Source organism: Orbicella franksi, chromosome 10, assembly GCF_964199315.1.
Source record: "Orbicella franksi chromosome 10, jaOrbFran1.1, whole genome shotgun sequence".
Taxonomy (NCBI): Eukaryota; Metazoa; Cnidaria; class Anthozoa; order Scleractinia; family Merulinidae; genus Orbicella; species Orbicella franksi.
Window position 1 is genome coordinate 21,697,338 of NC_138154.1, and position 16,978 is coordinate 21,714,315.

The 16,978-nt window shown below is 38.6% G+C and overlaps 1 protein-coding gene across 1 annotated transcript in view; it reads left to right on the plus strand.

The window, feature by feature from the left end:
* Positions 1–16,978, plus strand: part of LOC145501745 (uncharacterized) — a 64,713-nt gene that overhangs the window by 3,637 nt on the left and 44,098 nt on the right. The gene's annotated exons all lie outside the window — the stretch shown is intronic.

Below are 16,978 nucleotides of genomic sequence, written 5' to 3' on the forward strand. Positions count from 1 at the left end.
TATCAATCGATAAGTATTAGGCAACTGATCATATCGATTGATATTGGTGAAGCGACGTTTAATCGATAACCACACGAATTTAGTTTTCTGAGGAGCAAACAAACCAAGACACGCACGTGTACACACTGATCCCGCCTAGCATAAGCTGTTTATTTTCAAGTGCTTGTTCAGAAAACGAACCCATCTGGGCTACTTTTCTTGCCTGCTGAAGGAGGAGGCAATAATGCGGAAATGTCGGTAGTTTTATCTTTCCCAAGCTCAGATGCCAAATTTCTTCATGCCAGTAGTTTCAGTCAAACCTTTTCCTCTCCTACCTTCCCGATCTTCGATTAGAAAGACCATAAGATTTCCAGTCCAATTGGTATTTGAACATATATTACACGCGCTTTCCGATTTTTCCCATTAAGTTGTAGAAAGCTCAGTTCTTCAATGAGGTATTTTTTACTCGGGCTTTCCGAAGGAAACGCCTGAGGTATAAATTCGGCTCCATGTTTTGTTTTGTTTTGTTTTGTTTTTTGCGTTCTGTCACAAAACGCAGTTCAACTACAGCGCATGCGTGAAGTGTACGCGCATGCCTAGAATGAACCCTAGAGAGCATGGTTTAAAGCAACGGCCGCCTTAGTGGAAAATTCCTCGCTTGAGGAAAGCAAAAGAAATTCGATGGCTATTGCAGCGTTTTGGGAACGGGTCGGTCCGCGAACTTTACAAAAGATCAATTTACGAGCGATCCTTTACGAGTGAACCTTCTATCGAGAAATATCAAGCGAAACCAGCTATATCAAACGAGCTATCTCATATTATGTTTACATATAAACACAACCGTGTATTTAGACGGGATCGAGAATCCAGTAGAATACCAAAAGCTACTCTGAAACGTCTCAGAAGAAAGGGCAGGAGACTGAAGGAATTTGTTTATGAGCGTATTCGTCTAAGCATACCGAAGTCCTCTTGGCTACGTCGTTATGTGAAGGTTAGAAGAGTTACAAAGAATGTTTGTAAGCTTCATACGAAGAGGGTAAGATTAAATAAAGTTGCACAGCATGAGAAGAAGTATTTGTTGAATTGTTCTGTGAGGGTATACCAAAGGATAATTAAATTGAAGTATAGAGCAAGTCGGTATTTATCAATGTTTTCTTGTAATAGACCCATGTGTCTTTATAACAGTCAGACACACGTATCAAACTATTGTAAATTTCAACTGAGTTCAGATATAGAGAAAAACCCTGGACCTACTCCAATGTACATTGACCCTAGCAAAACAACAACGGCACCATATTGCCAAGCTAATGAGGTGGTATTTGGACAAAGTTCAGGACAACAATGTGTTGCAATGAGTTTGTCCTCTTTGATTTACAATAACAAACAAGGAATCACTTGTATTCAAGTTTGTCTCAGTTAACCAGACAATCATTTTTTATGCAGACCGAATTACCCACACTTTTAAATGTGTTCGAGACTGACTATCAAGGCAACAAAGTGTACACTTGGTCTATCGGCTACCATTGAAGTTTTAAATGACAAGCAAGGTTCGCTGACATAAAAAAATGAACGATGAACTTCTTAAAGAACTGATAAACGAAGATGTTCTTCATTTTGACGAGAATGCCCTAGCCGAGAAATTACTCTTCATTGACAACTTTGCGGTCGAATATGACGACAATTTCACAGTACTATCTGTCATCCTACAAAAAAACAAGATCGAATGAAGAGACAAATCCCCGCCAACATGAACATTTCCCTAGGCGACAATGATAATATATACCAGTATAGGTGTGCTTTTGTTTTACGCGGGTTACATTCTGTAACTGCAAAAATGTTAATCAAAATATAAACAAGAACAGATCATCCAAGAAACTGAACAAAGAACATTGAACCTCATGTTATAACTTGTGAATTGTTCCTCCGTTAGACTTATTTGTAGTTGTTTCAGGTCTATACACAGGAAAGCAACACAGCATTGATACCAAATATTAAAACATTTCCATCGTTTTGTTACAGTTTTGTTATACATAATTCCCAAAATTTATGCTCTGCCAAGAGCACTCTCTCTAGCTATATAATGTTGCAGTGGTTTCAGGGATTTTTTTTTATTAAAAACAATAATTATGAACTATTGAACAGTACTACTGCTTTAATCTACTGATTTCTGACAACTCCCCTTGAGTCAACATTTAGCAACAAACTATGACTCAACACCAATAATAGATAAAAAATTGCCTTCTCCTTGCAATTTAAGGCAAATACATTACCTACTCAGGGTTTGTAAAAGCCTTGAAAGTCCTTGAAGATGCTTGAATTTAAAGATAAAAAATTCAAGGCCTTGAAAGTACTTGAATTTGAGGACTAGGGCTTAATTTTAGCAATGCTTTTCCTCAATCAATTTTCAAGTTGGAAATTACAGTACTTTCATGGAAAAGCTGAGAAATAATATCAAATAATTATAAAATTACTTATGCCAACCATTCCAAAAGCGGTCCTTCAATTTTCTAACACTTGGCCTTCAAATTAATTGAAAAGTCCTTGAATTTCAACCTTTGGCATTTGTAGGAACCTACTCCTATATGGTAATATATTATTTTGATTGTTTTCTAGTACCATAACAACATTCATTACACTCAGCAGACAAAAATAAACACAAGTAGAATTATCCATGACTAGCAATAACGAAATTGCGTGACAACAGTGAAAATCGCAATATGGCAGTCCCCTAAAGATAACTCCAGATATGCGATATTGGCCGCGGTCGCACTAGACAGTAAGCGGGTTATTTCTAATTAATTAACTACGGTTAACCGGGTTACCGAAAAATCGAAAAAATTTTTGTTTTTTTTTAACAAGCGACATCTGATTTCAGATTGGTTATTGGTTTGCAAAATTTCTTACAATCAATCTATAAAAAATATTACATATTAAGTGAGAGACTTTATTTCATGAGGGCGGCACGTAACAATACCTAACATTACTGATGAACTTGTGGCCCTCTAAAAAATGCAAAAATACAAATAATAAAAACTGTATTAGCAATAAATATTATTAATAATAAAAATATATATATTACTAGAATTTGATAACGAGACAAGTCGATTTAAAACGAAGAGCAAGCAAACATCTATCTATTGTCATCAATTTATATCAAACGATCCCTTTGTCTTCTGAGAATTTAGCAATATTTTCCATAATTCAGCCTTAAGGATATTACCACCAAGAACACTAGAAACAAAAAATTCACAATAAACAGAAAGTAAATGTGTGCAGTGATCAAAAGCGCTGCTGTGGGGCCTTAAGTCGCCTTAAGTCGCCCTAGGTCGCCTGAAGTCGCCTTAAGTTGCTATCAGTTACGCAATGTTAAAAAGGTTTCGACACACTCAAATTGCCCCTGTAGAAGGTTTAGACTTACAACCGTCATATTAGGGTAAACTCCACTCCAACCCTATAGAGGAGGAGGCACGATGGCCCAATGGTTGGTTCAATGGACCCCTATTGGGGATCATTGCATTGTGGTCGTACTCTCATAGTGCCTCTCGTCACCCAGATGTATAAATGGGTACTGGTTACGGAACAGGGGGGGGGGAGAGGCAGGGTGCAGCAGAGGTAACCTCAATAAATGCGCTTTTAACTTTTTTTTACACCCATTCCCAATGCATTCGAGCTATCTAAAACTCCCCTTAAAGGGCCCTAGCCAGCCCCACCTTTGTTTTTGTTTACATACAAGATTTTGGCTATTATGTTTTATTCGGAGCATGTCAAAGCAAAGAAAATCACTGTGAAACTAATAATGATAAAGGCACATACTTTCAGGAACACAACTTACAGTAAAGCAATAAGATTTCGCTTGACCATGTAATATCAACAATTTTGATGGCATCAAAAATAGCAGAGGCTGACTAGGGTCCTTGAAGAAGCTGAGGACCCGACAATTACCGTATTGCGCCTCAAAGCCATGGCTTCCTTATACATAAAAAAGCTAATATTATAATAGTCCTGCATCTGTCTAGCCCCCATGTTAGCAGGAATAATTTCTACAGGGAGACAATACGTCATAGGAATGACAATCTGATGTATACTCTCTCACAGATGGCATTTTATTTCTATTAAGTTTTAATTTTTTCTTGTATTTCATTGTAAGAGAGTTGATAAAAAAAGATGACACTGTGTTATTCATCAAGAAATATATTAAGTATGGAAAGATATAACAAATAACTATACTGCAATACAGTCGAACCCCAATTAAGCGGACACCTATTAAACGGCCACCCCTATTAGACGGCCAGAAATCAAAGTCCCGATGAGGTTTTTTCTATTTTTTTTACCTCTATTAGGCCGGCAGCCCCTTTTGAGCGGGCACTATTCATTTCCCCGAGGGTGGCCGTTTAATAGGGGTTGAACTTTAAGAGCAAATGTCAACAAAAACCAAGTAAAATTTGAATTTGGCGGCAGAAGTAGAAAAATCGATTTTTCTCTCTTTTCGTCCACAAATAGCTCTTAGGTAGATATTAAACGTGATATAGTTTTTGGAGCTCGAAGCGCTTTAAATTCGAGAAAATCGAGGGAAACGATTTTCGCCTCAATGGTCACCAAAATGGCCGATCGCAAAGACTTAAAATTAGTAATCTAAACTTAATTTGCATTCGCGTGTAAAAGAGAACTAAAACATATCAATACTTTTTCTTGAAAGACAAAGTATTTAGCTATCCAAAACAGGTTAGAACTTGACTTGAGCGCCATTTGGGAATAAACACACAATTTTAAAAAAAATCCCTTTCAGTTAGTAGGTCGAATTCCTAATTTAGGAATAAAATTGAGAGATATTTTTCGACATGTGCCATAACTCCAAATTCCTTGAAACTTCGCCTTTGGAACACTTTTATGTTGTTGTAAAACATGTATTAAAATCAGCTTGGGTTATTCTTCGAGTGGTTTTTGAGGCCTGGCTGAAAAACTCCGATTTTACCTAAAACATGACGAAAAGTAAACAATGGCTTCTGCGTGTTGGTCTGAGGGCAAGCGAGTACAGGCATTTAGGTCCTTATAGTATGAGTTCTTTGTACTAATAAGCAAATTGTTTGCTTGCACCTTTAATAAAACTGTTCAATCTCAACGCCAGAGTAACTTTATTTAATCCGAATATGTTTCATCGCTTCCAATCCCAGACATTGTGACGAGATGTCGATTTCACACCGATAAGAAACAAGAAGTCGAAAACGTTTTACTACGCGGCCTTCCAATTATCAATTTAAGATAACTGGCCGCTGAAGGAGATATTTACTGAATTAAAGCTTAAAGCAGTTACGTTTTCTGTAACCTATCAGGTTTGGTTGCAGGACCGGCAATACAGGTTAAATTTGGTAAAGAAATCTTAAGGTTTCATTGTTTATTTTGTTTGCAAGTCACGGTTTCATTCCCGGCCGTGGAATTTACTATGTCCCACAGCAGAGACCAGAATGGGTTGTTTTACAAAAGTGCGGCCGTTTATTTCCGAAGTAAAACATGTTTCCGATAGTCTTTAGTAATTTTGTCAATATATAGTTCAGTTAAAAAGAAGGTCACGCGAATTTCAATTAAAAGTTCGGTCAGAAATATTTCCCGCCAAAGCGAAGTTATTTTTTTCAATGTTTTCTAGTCACTTTGTGTCGACTTTCTGCTATTGGCAATCCATGACTCACTAAAAGACCCGCTTGCAATGGTTAGCTAGATTGCAGAATAGAATATTTAAGCACGCCAAATCCATTAAGCTAATTTATTTTACCCAGTATTTTCCCAAGAGAATTCTATCTTAGACGTCACGCTGCATGTAAAAACAAGATGTATCCTCAGTTCTCTTGTTCTTTTTTTGCTTTGTATTTTTTTTTTTTTTTTTTTTTTTTTTTTTTGCCGTCGTGCAAAACATACTGCAACCATATAACGATCGAAGCTCTACTCTAAATTAATTTTGAGACTTTAGTTAACACTTCGTTTGCTTTCGGAAGGCGTGACACGTCATATATACAGCGATTTAAGGTCAGACGACAGAAGTTCGCAAATGCGGATCTTTTTTAAAGGTTTCTGTCGTTTATCCTTGGTATGTTTTAAAAGTATGTGTTGCCGCTATTTCTTTAGTCCCCAATGAACTCGCATAACGACAACAAATTTGATTTTAACGCTTTTTTAATAACCAAAGACACGTTCAAGTTTTACAAAAATCAGTTCCACGTGAGTCCGTCCGGGTGGTTACAAAGTTTTGCAAGCTGCTTCATGTCATTGACACGAAACGTCACGATCAAAATAAAACAAAAATAAAATACTGTTCTTCGGCGGTAACAGTATGAACTGTTGTGTTTTTCGATCAGAAGAATTGCTGAGTAATGCGGGTGGACTCTGGTCAGTTATTGTTCCATTAACGGCGCTTAAACTGATCAACGAGATTCTCGAGGAAAGTCAGAGGTCAGATCCTATTTGGTAGCGATACGAAAAGACAGGTTGGGTGACACCAATTTGCCGCTATCCGCCATGGTATCCGTTCCACGAAGAGGTTACGAAGGAGAGAAGAATAGAAATCTGTAAATGCTGCTATGTCAGGATTACCAGCGGAGATCTTTCTTGCGATCAATGTTGTTGTTTTTGTCGGCCCAAGTTAGTATACCTTCCGTTGTACCTTGTAAATGGGCAAGTCCTATATTAGAAGGTTGGAAAATAAGCGCCTGCTCGCATTTACTTTGCAGTCCCGTTTTCCATATTCAACTGAAGTAAAGCAACTCTGTAACTTTTATTTATACATGTACACAGTTAAACCGGGTGAATTGTTTAGAATTGCGGTCCGTGATTGTGAAATCTACACATTATCTGTTTGTCGGTGATCTAATTTCACGTAGAAAGATTGAAATATTCCTTGTGAGTGAAGGTACTTTTGAATGCATGAAAAACCTCATTTTATCATTTAATCTACTTTAAAAGAAGCATATCGACCGGCAGAACGAAAATATGATAATGAAAGAAGTTAAACCGCTTTACTTCAGCAGTCTCTTCTGTCTCTTGGTCTCAGGAAACACGCAAGCAGTCTATTGCTTACTTCTTGCTGATGTTTTCGTTAAAATCCGGTTATTTCAGCGGCGCGTTAAAAGCCACTCGAAGAATATTCCAAGCTGATTTTGATATATGTTTTACAACAACATAAAAGTGTTAAGTACAAGGAACTAATAATACAAGGACTTTAAACGCCTATACCGCATTACCCTCAGACCAACACGCAGAAGTCCATTGTCTACTTTTCGTCATGTTTTAGGTAATATCGGGGTTCAGTCGGGCCTCAAAAACCACTCGAAGAATAACCAAAGCTGGTTTTAATACATGTTTCACAACAACATAAAAGTGTTCCAAACGCGAAATAAAACAGCCCATTCTGGTCTCTGCCGTGGGACATAGTAAATTCCGCGGCCGGGAATGAAACCGTAACTTGCAAACAAAATAAACAATGAAACCTTAGGAATTCGACCTACTAACTGAAAGGGATTTTTTTAAAAATTGTGTGTTTATCCTCAAATGGCGCTCAAGTCAAGTCCTAACCTGTTTTGGATAGCTGAATACTTTGTCTTTCAAGAAAAAGTATTGATAAGTTTTAGTTCTCTTTTACACGCGAATGCAAATTAAGTTTAGATTACTAATTTTAAGTCTTTGAGATTAGCCATTTTGGCGACCGTCTACGCGAAAATCGTTTCCCTCGATTTTCTCGAATTTAAAGCGCTTCGAGCTCCAAAAAACTATATCACGTTTCATATCTACCTAAGGGCTATTTGCGGACGAAAAGACAGAAAAATCTATTTTTCGACTTCTGCCGTCCTATGTTTGCTAATTAGAAAAACTCACTCTTAATTTCATTTAAACTTATTACTTTCTATATTACTGAATCAAATCTTTCGAAGACCTAAAGCGTAAAACAACAGTGAGAGGTGTTCCAGATCATCAAGATAAAAAGAAAAAAAAAACAGAAAGATATTTCTGGGTTAAGGTTCAATTCTTTCTAGTAACTTTTACACTGAGCAGTAAATATATGGCCATCCAAAGTCAATTGAACCGAACCGAGTTTACACTTTAAATGATTTACTTACCCAGTGTAAAAGAGTGACAAAAGTGAGCCATTTCTCCAGCAAAATTCATTATTTGCATTTTACTTCCACATTCGACCAACTGTAAATGTTTGAATTTCGTAATTGGACGAACCAGCTTGTAGCATGATGTTTATCTATCCTTTTCGTACATTTGATGAAGCCAGGTATTCACATCATCTCGTACACTTTACGTGGACTGCGCTACTGTAACTATCGAAGGTACAGAAAATTCTCTGTGATCAACTCCCAGTAAACATGGCCGCCAGGCCGATGTTTGGAACACGTGACCTAGTTTGCCCCGTGCCTAATGTGTACGCGAGCTTACGCGAGTATGATTACTCCGACAGGCGTTTACAAAAAACAAGAAAGAGACAAATTGCCAAACTTATACCCTCCGAAAGTTCAATATTGTAATTTATTATCGGGTGATTTGAAATAAATCTACGTTCGGGAACACTTAGCAGGAGAACTCGAATGTCCGTGGCACAGGTCGATGTCTCGTCTCTTTGAAGCATGGAATTCAGTTAGTGGCGCAAGGGTTACTGGGGGAATCAAAATGACGGAGACCTGTGTGTCTGGTATCGATATATCAATTTCTAATATTTCGTCGTGAAAATGTCGTTCTGGGTATTTGTAATGTGCCAGGTGGGAACTAGTGAAAGCTTGGAAGGTATATTTCCTGGTGATCTGATCAACCGTGGTAAAAACCTTCTAAAAAGATTCGATTTACTGTATAAACTGCCAGGGTCATCAAAGTTTTCTGGAACCAGACAAGTAGTTGGTGAAATTTGACAGGAAGTGCTCTTACGAAGGAACTTAGCATGCGGTACTCATTATGGTATTGGGATGTTTTTTTTGACTGAGGCAGGAGAGCAACAAATGGATTGGGTCCCTGAAAAGGACTGAGCAACTTTGGAAAGCCATGCAATTTGCTAAATTCCCATGCCAAAATTGACAGTGGAGATGCCAAAAAATGTGGCAGATAAGTCCACCAAGATAACCATTTTTATAATTTGGGAAGCATTGTAAACTAAATGCATGTAAATAAGCTAAATTAATTTTAATTTTCTTGTTGTTTGACTAATTTATTAATTTTAAAGCCAGCCAAATTAAGTGCGTCATTCCACTCTCAGACAATAAACCTTTCAATCTGTTTGCTTAGCAACTGAGATGATAAAAGTAAAAACTGCTTGTAATTAACCGTGACTAGCCGTAACTCAAAATTCCCATGCCAAAATTGACAGTGGAGATGCCAAAAATGTGGCAGATAAGTCCACCAAGATAACCATTTTTATAATTTGGGAAGCATTGTAAACTAAATGCATGTAAATAAGCTAAATTAATTTTAATTTTCTTGTTGTTTGACTAATTTATTAATTTTAAAGCCAGCCAAATTAAGTGCGTCATTCCACTCTCAGAAAATAAACCTTTCAATCTGTTTGGTTATCAACTGACATGATGAAAGTAAAAACTGCTTGTAATTAACCGTGACTAGCCGTAACTCAAAATTCCCATGCCAAAATTGACAGTGGAGATGCCAAAAATGTGGCAGATAAGTCCACCAAGATAACCTTTTTTATAATTTGGGAAGCATTGTAAACTAAATGCATGTAAATAAGCTAAATTAATTTTAATTTTCTTGTTGTTTGACTAATTTATTAATTTTAAAGCCAGCCAAATTAAGTGCGTCATTCCACTCTCAGAAAATAAACCTTTCAATCTGTTTGCTTATCAACTGACATGATGAAAGTAAAAACTGCTTGTAATTAACCGTGACTAGCCGTAACTCAAAATATAAATGATCTTTCTATTCAAGATTGTGTTATTGAGTGAAAACGGAGATTGCCTGCGGTTAAAAAACTCATCGAACAGACTTGACTTGGTCATACCGTTCAGTCCCTAACTGTCTGTTTGAGTAGACGAGGCTAACAATGTAAATGACACTTATATCAAAAATAACTCCAAGCTAATTAAAGCGACAGAACAGCAGTGTCACGGAAAACAGCAATGTCCTGCCACAAAAGCATACGGATAGCAGCATGTTTTGTAGTTTGGCTCCCTGCTTTCATCCAAAGTAAGTTACATTTAGCTTTATTTAGCACCTTAACATTGAAACTTTAACAGCGTTGTTTCATACTGTTGTTTCTGAGCACAAGAGAGCTCGATACAAGAACTTCCGTTACAGTATTATGCTGATGGGGTTCGGGACGGGTATTGTTGCCAATATCACGCTTTGTACACCGATTATAAACTGATTGCCATTAATATTGGACTTCTTGTTTAATAACAACCCGCATATAACCTTGTTAACTGCTATTTTGGTTGTGCTTCATTCACTTATGCGAAAATTTACTTGGTAGCTTTATTTGGTGCTTTGGCTTGTTATATTCGCAAAAGCGTGAAGATCACATTTCATGACGGTCCGATCATTTCCCATATCGACTCATCATCCGTTTGATATGGCGCTAAAATCAGTAAAGCTTTCGTGAATCGGAATAGCCTGCGAGCAGGCTCACGTTGGAGCACAAGCGCGCGCGGCGTAGCCGCGGGCGAGAAATCGAGCGGCGAAGCCGCGAGACGAGAAAGTGAGCCTGCACGGCATATCTTTAAAACGGGGAACGGGGAATCGGAGAATCGGGGAATGGGAAAGGGAATGGGAATGGGAATGGGAATAGGAATGGGAATGGGAATGCGAATGCGAATGGGAATGGGAATGGAAATGGAAATGGGGAACGGGGAATCTTTAAAAGCGGGAATCTTTAAAATGGGGAATCTTTAAAAGCGGGAATCTTTAAAATGGGGAATCTTTAAAAGCGGGAATCTTTAAAATGGAAAATCTTTAAAAGCGGGAATCTTTAAAATGGGGTATCTTTAAAAGCGGGAATCTTTAAAATAGGGAATTTTAAAAGCGGGAATCTTTAAAACGGGGAATCTTTAAAAGCGGGAATCTTTAAAATGGGGAATCTTTAAAAGCGGGAATCTTTAAAATGGGGAATCTTTAAAAGCGGGAATCTTTAAAATGGGGAATCTTTAAAGGCGGGAATCTTTAAAATGGGGAATCTTTAAAAGCGGGAATCTTTAAAATGGGGAATCTTTAAAAGCGGGAATCTTTAAAATGGGGAATCTTTAAAAGCGGGAATCTTTAAAATGGGGAATCTTTAAAAGCGGGAATCTTTAAAAGCGAGAATCTTTAAAAGCGGGAATCTTTAAAATGGGGTATCTTTAAAAGCGAGAATCTTTAAAATAGGGAATTTTAAAAGCGGGAATCTTTAAAACGGGGAATCTTTAAAAGCGGGAATCTTTAATATGGGGAATCTTTAAAAGCGGGAATCTTTAAAACGGGGAATCTTTAAAAGCGGGAATCTTTAAAATGGGGAATCTTTAAAAGCGGGAATCTTTAAAATGGGGAATCTTTAAAAGCGGGAATCTTTAAAAATGGGGAATCTTTAAAAGCGGGAATCTTTAAAAATGGGGAATCTTTAAAAGCGGGAATCTTTAAAAGCGGGAATCTTTAAAAATGGGGAATCTTTAAAAGCGGGAATCTTTAAAATATGGAATCTTTAAAAGCGGGAATCTTTAAAATATGGAATCTTTAAAAGCGTAAATCTTTAAAATGGGGAATTTTTAAAAGCGGGAATCTTTAAAAGCGGGAATTTTTAAAACGGGGAATCTTTAAAAGCGGGAATCTTTAAAAGCGGGAAGCTTTAAAATGGGGAATTTTTAAAAGCGGGGAATCTTTTCTAAGCGGAAATCTCTAAAAGCGGGTGATTTCTTGTCAACCACTGTTTCGACTTTCCATCGATGTTCCTGGTTTTTATGACGAAAACGGCTCCAAACGACCCTTCCCCTATCACATCTTGTTCGCCGAGATCATTCCACTTAAACTGTGGAAGACCTTTAAAGCGACGGACTCTTTCTTCTTTGTAGTGAATGCAATGGGCACTTTGAAATTGTCTTCGCATGACTGCATGGCGTAGAAAGAGGTATCATGACGGATTATACGCGAAATTCGCCGCCACATCGTTCGGGCATCGAGCATCGAATTACTTTATTGCTGGTTTTCAGTGTCACGCCGTTCAAAATAAATCAAAATCAAAATCAAAACAGTTCAAATGATAAAGTCCAGAATCTTGAAGAGAACGAAGGTAAATATGGGAAGACTTTCGACAAGATTCATCTCACAGCAATGTTTCTTACGCAAGATATGCGGAGAAATTTTTTGCCCAAATTTATAGAGATTTTGATGGAGACGCCATGCTGGCGCCCATCCGGATGGCGGCCGGAAATCAGCAGAAGCATCTGTCACTGAGTTTTGCTACAAAAGCGTGAATTTATCTCTCTAGGAACTCAAAAACATTTTTAAAATAATACTTTTTCTAATACATGAACTGTTCAGATAGCCAAATTCCCCGAAATAAGTCGCCTTTTTAACCAACATGACAGCTTTCTTGCCCGTCATCTACATGCCGCGTCGCGCAAAAGCTTAGAAATTCGAGCGTGGTCTATTACAAAACCAAGAACGCACTTGGAGCGAAAATTTGTATAAATATTAGTTTTCAGCTGCTCTTATACATCTTGAAAGTAAAATCTGGGGAAGATCAATAGTTTTGTAGTTTGAATTTTAGCGACGTCATGTGAAAACCAGATTTAGGGGACTGTTGATTAACCAAAAACGTGTTTTCTTTGCCATATATTTGTCGTTAAGTCGTAAGTCCTTCCATTAGCACATGATGAGGTTGGGACAAATATCCATGGCCGCGAAACTCAATTTAAAAACGTCACAGTCCGGAGTTAAGATAAATCCAGGCGGTTCGATTCTTTGGTCGGTCTAGCGCATCTCAAAGAGTGAGAATCGAGATTTGAACCGCTCCACTATCCCGCTAAACCGATGTGCTTTAATAGCGTGCAATATTATTACAGTGAATAAATTCCACAACTGTCTCTGTACCTGTTGAGTTGATACATGTGACAGAATAAATAGCTTCCGGTGGGAAACTGAGAGATTCTCGCTCACTTTTCAGTAAAGATTAACGCTATTAAATATTCCTCATTTTAAAGATTCCCGCTTTTAAAGATTCCCGTTTTTAAAGATTCCCCATTTTAACGATTCCCGCTTTTAAAGATTCCCCATTTTAAAGATTCCCCGTTCCCCGTTCCCCTTTCCCCGTTCCCCGTTCCCCGTTCCCCGTTCCCCGTTCTCCGTTCCCCGTTCCCCGTTCCCCGTTCCCCGTTCCCCGTTCCCCGTTCCCCGTTCCCCGTTCCCCGTTCCCCGTTCCCCGTTCCCCGTTCCCCGTTCTCCATTTCCATATCCCGATTCTCCGACTCCCCGTTCCCCGTTTTAAAGATAGCCGAGCCTGCACTGATGTTTGCAATTTTTTTTTATTTCCACTTCGGAAACCGCAAAACAGAATAAGTCAATTAATTTTCACAGGAAGTATGAACTTTGGCAGCTCAGATTTCTCGGGCAAATTGCAAATCTTTTTCATAACAACATGTGGGCGCGATATCCGTTGTTGATAAAGCCTTTCCGAAGAAACACTGTCAAAGTTTATGTCTACTAAGGACACACACTTGATTCCAAGTAATCTTGCTTTGGCAATCTGGTCTTTGACGATGCTGGTAAACGGGCAAACGCCTTCGTGTTGTTTCGTTGCCCGCTTGCAATCACATATGTTTGTAATATTTAACTCTTCCCATATGCAGTCGGCAACACGACAAGTACGTCTTGATTCATTAACATACTTTCAACTTCCATTTCCTGCTCCCTCTTTAGTTTGAAATTTAGCCAGAAATAGACTGGAACTTTGTTAAAACATCAGTCATACGCGCACTCGACTCTTCCTCTGACTCCAAATGTGGACGACTTGTTTTTTATTGTGCAGTAAATTACCATGGGGATTTAATCGCTCCTCATCAAACATAATCGCAGAAATGATAAAATTACAGAGATCAGGGCAGGCTCACTTTCTTAGGGTCTCTTCACCAGACTCCTTCCCGCCTGATCGCTTTGCTCTTCGCCACTTCCGCGTGTGACGCAAAGGTGAGCCTGAACTGTTGTTGGCAACTGACAGGAAGATCAGCGAGAAATTCATTTATGCTCGCTAGTCAGTATTTGTTTGTTTTCATTTCTCAATTTTACTAGTGATCCTTTTTCTAAACCCGAGAAGCCTTTAAAGTGGCTTCGAAATCAATCGCTACCAGCTTGGGGGGGGGGGGGGGGGAATCCAATCTGAATCATAACGACTCTCGTTAGGACTATACGGCAATTACCTGCAGTTTCTGGGTCTCTCGTGAACCGTGTAACGATTTAACAGCGCCAGAAAGGAAACTAATAGGACTGTAAAATTATGCAGTCGCTGTCATGAGAATAGTTGGTGGAGAGTAAGCGGTGCTCTCCAGCCATTGGAAACTTACAGCGACCTAAGAGAATACAAGAGTCTTTCATACATGTGCTGTGCAGCCAAATATTCAGAAATTATGTTTTTAAGAAAGCTTAGTTTTGGCAAGCCAAGGTTATTTCACATAAAAGGTCGAGGCCGCGGAACCTCACCGATTTGGCTGACATTTTGCATGTGGTATTTCTTTGGGATCCTTACTACGAAATGGATGTTTTAAAGTTCCGGTAAATTTTATTTTGGGGGTTCTGAACATGGCCGGTTTCGGTTGCCTCCGAAGGGGAGTCAATATGGCGGATCAAAGGACTTATCAGTTTTTATCCTTCCTTCCAGCTTACCATAACCTTTAACCAAAAACCATTAATACCGCCTTAAAGAGCTATCTTTTTACTCACGTTCTATGTCGAATACTTCGCTGAAATAAAAAGGTTTGGTCGTAAACAAGCGAAAAGTTGTAGTGTACTTCCAGGATGCTTTTGAGACATAAATTTACTATAAATGTAAAGTCCGATATCTCCCATGTTATGTCGATTGACATTTAACTATTTAACCTAGATGTAGAGCTTTTATAGCAGGCTTGACAAGAAAAATAAACAAAAATGGGCAACTTCTTTAGCACGAGAGCCACAAAAACTAAACAAGTTGCTTAGGTTTGACCATTGTACGACAATAAACCGCTCGTGGCACGAGCAATATTAAGGCAAACATTTTAAGTTTTCGTTATCAATCGTGGAAATGTTAGCATATTTTGCTTCTAAAGGGCCATTTACTACTTTATTTGTACTTGCAATATCGTTGGAATGATTTATCGAAGAGGATCTGCTTTCGCTGTAATGTAACTAAAGAAACCATGTTATTCACAAAGGGAACCGCGCTCCTGTGAAAATGTCATATTTAAAATACGTTACGCGCAATAGACCATTTTACAGTTGTCTGCTCAGTGACCTGGCCTTTGTATGGCAGCGAGGCTAGGGTTGACCTTGTTTTGATACAGACCTCACTGCTTTTGTCATGTAAATGCACCTAGTTAGCATCAGAACTTGTTTTACACAACAAAAGCAGAGAGGTCTGTATCAAAACAAGGTCAACTCTAGCCTCGCTGCCATACAAAGACCAGGTCACTGAGCAGACAACTGTAAAATGGTCTATTCAAGCTGACGAAATTATATTTATTGAGGTAGTCAAACCGGAAAATATATCTAGAGAACATGTACTAAATTCTAAGTCAATGTACCGTACGATGTCAATAATCTCGGCCTAAAGTAATTAAACGCAAGCTTGATTGGAGACACATTTCTTTGTCACGTGTTGAACGGAGTTCATCTATCAGACCTATCAATACGTTATTTGAATTAGCTCAAGACTTGACTCACCTTATGCACATCGATAAGTGTTCTGAAGCTCAAGTCAAGTTTGGTGTTCATTTATGTTTTGGAAAGACGCATCCAACCGGCACTACTGATAATCAACCAGCTCTTGAAACGAACAACCAGCGGTAAGATCATTTTATTATATGGAGAGGGGGTCGGGGGCAGCAATTTTCCATAGTGAAAAGGAGGAGGGAAATAAAATGAACCAAGGAAAGAATAACATTTCCAAACCCTAACTTGCTACTGTCGGGATCTTGGAATAAATGCTAAAAAACCTTCCTGAACATTCACGTGGAAAAAACCAGTGCGAAACATTTTTTTTTTTTTTTTAATCAGAAAATACCTGACTGTCCTCAAAGATGAAATGGTCCCTCTTTTATTAGGGCCTGTTTACAAGAAGAGAGGGTTACCCTAGCAAACGGGTTACCCTAGCACTCACACATTTCCTTTTTTTTTTTCTTCGTCGCGTCTACAAGGCAGCTCAGATTACCCAGGTAGGCGGGTTACCCTAAATGCGTGCTGGGGTAACCCTGGCTTGCGGGTTAATTTAACTACACGGGTTAACTTTCTAATTGTTTCCAGACCTTTTGAGTGTAACCACGCATTAATTTGTGCGGGGTTGTAGGGTTACCCTACCTGTGAAATTTTGCTTGTAAACCAAAGCTAACTTTTGCCCTCCAGCTAGGTTAACCCGCTTGCTAGGGTAAGCCTCCCTCCTTGTAAACAGACCCATAGTGTATTATTGTTTTTTCATGTAGAAGTAGCGTTGCTTTAAAAAAAAAATATGCCTGATTGGTCTAGACTTCTAACACAGTATAACAATGCGTTTTATTTCTTCACCTTAAGCGCGATTTTAGCGGCGAAAAATATTGGCTCTCCGCGCTGATTACAAATTCTGCAATTTACATCCGTAAGCGAGACGACTAACATCCGCAATCCTTTATGCTGGACAATCTACATGCAATCTTCAATTTAGCCCGTTCCAGGCGTTCGGGAGTGCGGAAGCAGCTCGAACACCGGCGAGAGAAAAAGGAGAGCATAGGAGAGAACTCTGCCTCGTCTCCTCATACTCCTCATGCCATTTTCGCGCTGATCTCTAACTAATTAACCAGACGCCTGTCACAAGCTACAC